We start from the raw sequence: 8,297 nt of genomic DNA, 5'->3' as shown, positions 1-8,297 counted from the left end.
CAACCAAAAACACACATTAAAAGAAACAACTCAAAGCGTAAGCCAAAAAACCAGTTCAAAGCTTAATCTAGACCAACAACAAAATCCAACATCAAACATCATCTCCTTTCCTCAAATCCCAAACAGTGATAACGGACTTTACGAATTCTTATCACAGCGTATAACCGAGTACCAAAACCTTCTACCTGCTCAAAAAAACAACGAAACTTCTTCCCAAATCAACAATCCAACAGAAACCAATAATACCTCAAATAACTTTACCTACAACAACGACGACCAACAACATATCAGCATCGAAAAACAATAAATCCGAACCTAATTGCTTCATTCAATTCTCCTTTCACCAGTCCTCCTTCCCATTCATACAACAAATTACCTTCACTAACTAATAACCAAGACCCACAATAATACATATTTACACACATATAACAATATATAATACTCCTACGAGTACAATTGCCTAAGTTATTTTTCTTTCAATGATTTCAATTTTGCAGTGGAACATCCACGGATATTTTAATAATTATCATGAATTGCAGCTAATTATTGACGACTTGAAACCTTCAGTTTTATGTTTACAAGAAACACATTTACGTCATAATATCTATCCTAAACCTCCAAGTGGCTACAATGGATATTTTTATAATAACCCTCAGTTCCAATCCAGCAAGCAAGGTGTGGCAATTTTGGTAAAAAAGAATTTACCACATAAAATGGCTTTCACGGATAATACCTTACTCACTATCGCTATTGAGATACTAATCAACCCGAAACTAACAATAATTAATACCTACATCCCACCTAAACAAACCTTCTCCTCTTCAGACATCTTACACATTTTGAATACACCACAAAGTCATATACTTTGGATGGGTGATTTTAACTCGTGGAGCCCGATTTGGGGTTCTCCCCTATCAAACGATAGAGGTACAAAAATCGAAGATGCCTTATTATGCAGTAATCTCATAGTTTTAAACGATGGCAGCCCTACACACTTCTCCACCCATCAATCTTTCACTCATGTAGACGTTACTACATGTTCCTCAAATATTTTTCCGTTATGTTCTTGGAAGGTCCTTAGTGACCTCCATGGTAGTGATCACTTCCCTTTGTTGACAGAAATCGGGTTTCACGAAGAAACGTCAACAAAAAAGTTCAAACCAATATTTCTAACCAACAAAGCCAATTGGAAGAGGTACAAAGATCTTTGCTCATCTATATCTAATAATTATATTATTTCTAATAATATCAACCAAGAGGCTGCACATATACGGAAAATAATATGTTCGTCAGCACACCACACCATACCTCAAACCAATAATACATATAATCACCGATATAAGCCATGGTGGAATAGTGAACTAGAAAATCTTAGACTACAAAAACGCAAAAGCTGGTATAAGTATAAAGAAACACGTAACCTTCTAGACCTTTTAACATATAAACGCGATAATGCTATTTTTAAACGACAAACCAAAAAGGCAAAGAAAATTAGTCTGGAAGAATTTACTGTAAATATCAATCCGAAAACCTCTCCTCAACAGGTTTGGCGAGATATTAGACGCTTGACTGGCGGGAAAAAACCTAGCACAATCAATTATTTGAACACCCAATCTGGTTTAACGAACGACCGAAATATCATAGCGAACGCGTTCGCCTCGTACTGGAGCTCCTATTCATGTGACTCTACTTTTACTAAACAGTTTGTGGCTGAAAAACAAAAATCTCTAAGCCATATACTCCCACCTAACGACAACCTTAGTAATTCAGCGCTAAATTTAGAATCAAGTATTTCCACTGCCGAATTCGATGACGCAATCTCCACCTCGAAGGGTAAAACGCCTGGTCTAGACAGGATTTAGATCTCCTATGACATGCTAAGAAACATCCCACAAGACGTTAAAAATAGAATAGTCCATCTTTACAATAAAATACTTTCAGACGGTATATATCCTCAATGTTGGAAAATAGCTGAAATCATTCCAATACCTAAACCTGGGAAACCTCCATCAGAAATCACGAGTTATAGACCTATTTCACTGCTATCTTGTTTAGGAAAAGTCTTGGAGAAAATAATCTCCAAACGATTGATGTGGTACGCGGAGAAAAATAGACTAATCACACGCAACCAAGTCGCTTTCCGAAAAAATCAAGGTACAACAGACGCCCTTTTACACTTTGAACACCATTGCTCTAAAGTTATTGCCAACAAGGGGCACGTTACTTGCTTAAGCTTAGACTTCGAAAAAGCTTACGATCGTATCGGTCTTCACAAAGTTCTAAAACAAATAGCAAACTGGAAATTAGGACCGAAAATATACAATCTCCTCAAAAATTTTCTTACTAATCGCAAGTTTCGGGTTAAAGTTCACAATAGTTTTTCTCACTGTTCTCCGCTAGAAAATGGAGTTCCTCAAGGTTCTCCTTTATCCGTAGTCATATTTATAATTGTATTTAATGAAATCAGTCAGATAATTTCAAACTACCAAGTCGACCATTGTATGTATGCAGATGATATTCTGATATTTTCAAAACATCTTGATTTGAATAACGTCAAACTAACTTTTATGGAAATACTTAATAATATATCAAATTGGTCTCTCACATCTGGCGCTAAGTTATCATTAGATAAATGTAACATCTTACACATCTGTCGTAAAAAAAACTGTAATAATATTAATATCACATTTAGGAACATAAGTATACCTACTGTTAATGATATTAAAATTTTAGGACTTATTTTCGACTCTAAGTTTAAGTTCAAAAAACATTGTTTATATGTAAGAAAAAAACTTTTTGATAGGTTAAATATAATTAAGTTCTTATCTTCACGACATTCATTCATTCATCCTACAATACTAATTAACGTCGTGAGATCTCTAATTTTATCGGTTATTGACTACGGACTACCAATCTACGGGCATCATGCTGGCAGCGATTTGAAAAAACTCTATGCACCTTATCACATGGCAGTAAGACGTAGCCTAAGGGCCTTTCCAACCTCCAGCACCATAAGCATACTTGCTGAATCCGGAATGCCACATATAAACGAAAGACTGAAGTTTAGCACAATGCAGTTAATTCCAAAGGTTTATCTAGGCGCTAACGCTAATTTGCTCAACGACGTACGGTTGGCCACACGACGCAAACGAACACTCAAGTTCCCTTCAACTATACACCTTGTCCTAAAGTACGCCCATGAAATTGATATACCCCTTACACCTAAGCCTTCGAAGATTAGCAAACACCCACCATGGACTCTTCCCTCTTCTGTTATAGAAGACAAATTAATGAGATGGAACAAAGCTTCCACGAATGGTGAGGTATACAAACAACTCTTTATACATCGTGAAAGAGTGCTCATTTCAGAAGGATGGAAATTCATTTACACAGATGGATCCAAAAACTCCCACAACACTGCTTATGCAGTGGTTTCGGAGAACGCGAAAATTATTAAAAAGGGGTTACTTTTATCGCCATGCTCGGTCTTCACCGCTGAAGCATACGCCATAAAAGAAGCTATCCACTGGTCATCACTTTGCAAAGGCAAATTTGTAATATGTACCGACAGTCTTGCAACAATCACAGCCGTCCAAAATACATCCAACAGTAGCCCTCTAATCAGAGAAATTCGGGACAAATTAATTGATGGCCAAAGAAAAGTTAAACTAATGTGGATTCCAGGCCACTGTGGCATTCCAGGTAACGAACTCGCTGATAAAGAAGCAAAAAACGTCACTCGTAGTCCATGCATTTACGTGAAAACTTACGAAAGCAACGACATTTTGCGATTCGTAAGAAACTACTTAAAGCTTAAAGCGAGAGCGGCATGGGATACATTTGACAACCGCTATCGACTCATAAATCCCGATCATAGAAAAGCTGCATACCCTTCCGCTTGCAGCGTCCCGGAGATCAAAATTTTCACACGACTTCGCTTAGGACACTGTATCTTAACTCACCAACATATTCTGGATCGGAACATAATGCCTGGTTGCCGGCTATGCAACAGTTCAGCAAACTCCGTAGAACACATATTAAACCTCTGTCCTACGCTTTGTAACATACGACGTGATCTCATCGACACCACTCCTTCGAAACTTCTCCAAGAACCAACACATGCCAACATAAAAAACATCTACAGCTTTATCTCCAGAGCCCAATTAAAGCACCTTATCTAAAATCAACCTAATATCATTATCACAGCTTTCTATATATTTCATACACTACAACTTAATTTTAAGTAAACTTCTGCTCATAACTACTTCTAATCATAAGTATCCACATTGTAAATATTAGCTTAAACATTTGTATATATAGTTACACTATTTATGTATATATATGTAGATACACTCTTTGGAGACTGTAATATTTATAACTCATGTATATCCTATATACTTTAACATTGGCCATAACCCTAACTCATTACTAATATTTGATAATCAAATGTACAAATTAATTTAATCCCTCAGCCGAAGGCCCTGTCGCTAGTGCTGTTATATTTTATAGGTAGTATAATTATTCATAATTGTATTTCCTTTAATAAATAAATAAATAAATAAATAACTTAACCCAACTTAATGAATAGAAGTATTTTTAGCACTTCATACACTATAACAATGGGTAATATTAGATAATAAACACACATACTCCAAATATACCAGTTATGTTGAAAATTACTAAAAGTGCAATAGATCATTGAATAAATGAGCCACAAGCATGAAAATAACTTTGCACAAAATACGTTTTTAAGGTTTTTAATTCTACGCTAAAAAATTGTGGAAAATGGATTATAACTTCCGTCAAAAAATGTTAAAATCTGGCCAACACTTCCATATGACCATTTTGACAAAACAGTATCTCGAAAATGTAATTTATATTCCCTAGGTAAATGATATTTCAGAAAATGTATTTGGTTAAGATGGCAGGACTTTCTTAATTACTACTCCAAATATGAACGCGATCTGTCAACCAGTTTATTTACATTAGCTGCTTAAGTCAGTACATTTCAGTAGTGCGTTACGATTTTTAGTTTGGATAATAAAAAATATCGAACAAAGAATTGTCTCAAATATTCAATTTTAACCAAATTTCAATCATTTTGACTGTTGGAAAAGCCTTAAGATGATTCAGTTTTAGCAAAAACACAAGCGTAGGAATGCTACAAAGCCTTCAAAGATCGTCCAAAGACATACTACCTCATTCTGAACTACCTTAGACCCCTTCATCTCATGAAAATATTAAAAAAGTGAAGGATATGACACTTGAAAATCGTTAGTGTTAAGGATATGGTAAGAGTGCTCGACATCTCTCGCGAGTCCGGTCGAACGATTTTGGTGGATATATTGCGTCCCAATAAAGTTGAATTTTTTCAAAAAGAGTATGGTAAACTGGTCTCTTTGGACATGCTTAATGATGCGAGTCCCGATCCCACATTTATGGCCACTATAATGACTGCCGATGAGAAATAGGCTTATGAGTTTTACATGCAAACACGTCAACAATCATCTGACTGGAGAAAAAAAATGAGTCGAAACCAAAAAAAAAACACTCCAAAGTCGCTCAAAAGTCAAGATGCTGCTCATTGTTTTTTGCGATATTCGCAGTTTAGTGTATCATGAATTTGATCCAGAAGGACAAGTGATCAATAAGAAGTAATATTTGGCAATATTATTTCGAATAAAATTTAGAATGAATGGATGAAAACATATCAATACTCTTAAGTTCAGTTTCAAGTTTTGCTAACACCTGAATCCGTTTTTCCAGGTTTTGACTACTGAAAGTTGCAGGACCTCTGAACAACCTTTTTCAAATCACTTGTAATAATAGAAGATTTCGTGAACTTCACAGCAAACTTGCCCAAGACATCTCACAACATTCTTAATAAAGCATCGTGAAATGCCGTATTTTGATTTAATGAATACATTAGATTTTGATGTTACGTTTTATCTGAGACAATTTATTATTATTGCATTAGATTCTAATTTCAAATAAGTGGCGAAAGTGTTGATTATTTGAAAGGGAGTGACTAAATGTCGCTCACTTTAGTTAAAGGACTTTTGCTCCACCTATTTATGACGAGCGTGGTTTTATTAATATTATATTTTCTTGCAATTGTTGTCGCATTTAATTTTATTTTTCTTCCACTGATACGCAACATTTGTGCATTTTGCTTTTTGTTGTTTCTCTTCTAACGACTTTATTAACGAGAACAACTAATTGTGTTCATTCTGTTTGTCCGTCCGTCCGTCCGCCCGTCTGTGCAATTAGTAAACATTTAGATATCTTGATGAAACTCGGTATGTGAGTTTCTTTGTAAACAAAAATTATAAGTTCTTACATGGGTGTATTGGGACCACTGCCTCGCCTAAGGACCGAAAACTTTAGATGGATATAAAACTCGAAGAACCGAAAACTTTAGAACACAAATTGAAAACAGGAGTTCACAGTAGCAAGAAGCACCTGTGGGCAAAAAAATTTAAAAAATTGGGCATGGCCCCGCCCTCTAATAAGTTTAGTGTACATATCTTCGAATCCACTTAAGCTTAAACATGGAAATTTGCTGAGTGCAAATATAGGAACTTCTACCAACTGTGTGAAAATGCATGAAATCAGAGGATAATAAATAAAGGCGCAATTAATCAATAACTAAATACGCGACATTAAATACTACACCTAAGATGTTTAAAGAGGGCTTATTGGACGATAGACGTGGCACCGCAACAACCCCCACAGTGGTAAAGGACATCTGCGTGCGAAAAGTTTTGAAAAACTACATTGCTCTCTAAGAGGTTAAATGTTCATATCCCCTAACCCAATATAGTTACAAAAACCAGATTTGCAAAGCGTAGATATTATAAGAACTCAATCACCATATAACAATACTGTTAACAAATAATAAAGGGCTAAATTCGGGTGCAATCGAACATTTTATACTCTTGCAACTTGTAAGAATCAAAGCCAGGAAATTTAAACAACTTTATACATACATATACTCTATAAACTCCTACATGACGAATATATTCAGCATAAGATTTGTCAGAAATGTTGTACATGCCAAAGACTAAAATAAATTCTATGGTTTTCATTAAAGTATCTCATATAATCGCTAAGCATATGTAGCAAAGTCAGCCGGATGTTCGAAAATCCTGGTAGTAGTTATATGAGGGCTAGGTCAAGTTTTCGCCCAATTGTATCCATTTTAGGCACAAAGATACACTGTTATGAGTAAGAAATACTCTATAATTTTCATTGAGTAACTCAAATATTGACCGATATATGCAGCATAAAGTCACCTGCAAGTTCAAAAAGGAAAGGATTCTGTCTGAATTTCAATTGTCTATCTCACCCATTGACCAATATTTTCGGTCATAAGTCAACTAAAGGTACTGGGGTCCACCTATTCGGTACCTAGGGGATTGATCAGTTTATCCTGCACTTGGACAATTTTTGGTCTTAAGATGACATACTTTAAAGGAATTATTAGTGAACATTTTTATCCTGTTATATTAATTACTTCTTGGTTTGTGTACTGGAAAGTGAAAGAATTCAATTGAATTTAAAATTGTGTTATATGAGAAGTGTGGGTGATGGTTTTCGATTTCTGTATAGTAAGATGAATTTCGTTTTCTAAATCTTTCAAAAGCAAGTGATATGCACGAAAAATGTACATTACTATTGCTACAAGAATAATATATTTGCATGTTATATGATATAACTATTATAATTGCTTAGGTGATGTTCTGTGAGGGAAAAAGGAAACCTAACCTATCTCATCTTCAATGGATATTTTTTTTTTTTTATTGTCAATATTTTATCAGTATATTATCAATATTTTATTTTGGTATATTTTGGTTGGTTGGTATGTTTGATCAATGTTTTCGAATTTCAGGAATCCAACAGCTGGCGATACTATTAAAAAGTCGAGAATTTATCTAAATAGGTTTCTTTAATATGATGCCACTCAAGATGATAGAAATAACAGATTTTTTGAAAAAAAATGTACCATATTCCTTGTGATTTTAGTGATAAGAAAAAATTACTTTCTTAACTTCTTTAAGTAAAAAAATCATATTTCCTACTAATAACAATTATTTTTGTTTTGTTTTAGGGTATATTTTTTGTTACTCTCTAATATTGGTATTTATGCATCTGTACTTTTGATGTAAACGTTGACTTCAGTAGCCAACAGGCTTTTACTAAAGACAGTAGACAAAAAGAAGAAAAAGTTTAAGAGCATTGCACGCTAAAATTCATGGCTGTTGAGCAAAAAGCATGACCGCCATCAGCAGGTTATT

Source organism: Bactrocera tryoni, chromosome 3, assembly GCF_016617805.1.
Source record: "Bactrocera tryoni isolate S06 chromosome 3, CSIRO_BtryS06_freeze2, whole genome shotgun sequence".
Taxonomy (NCBI): domain Eukaryota; kingdom Metazoa; phylum Arthropoda; class Insecta; order Diptera; family Tephritidae; genus Bactrocera; species Bactrocera tryoni.
The sequence above is the reverse complement of the archived record's forward strand: the minus strand, read 5'-3'. Positions refer to the sequence as shown.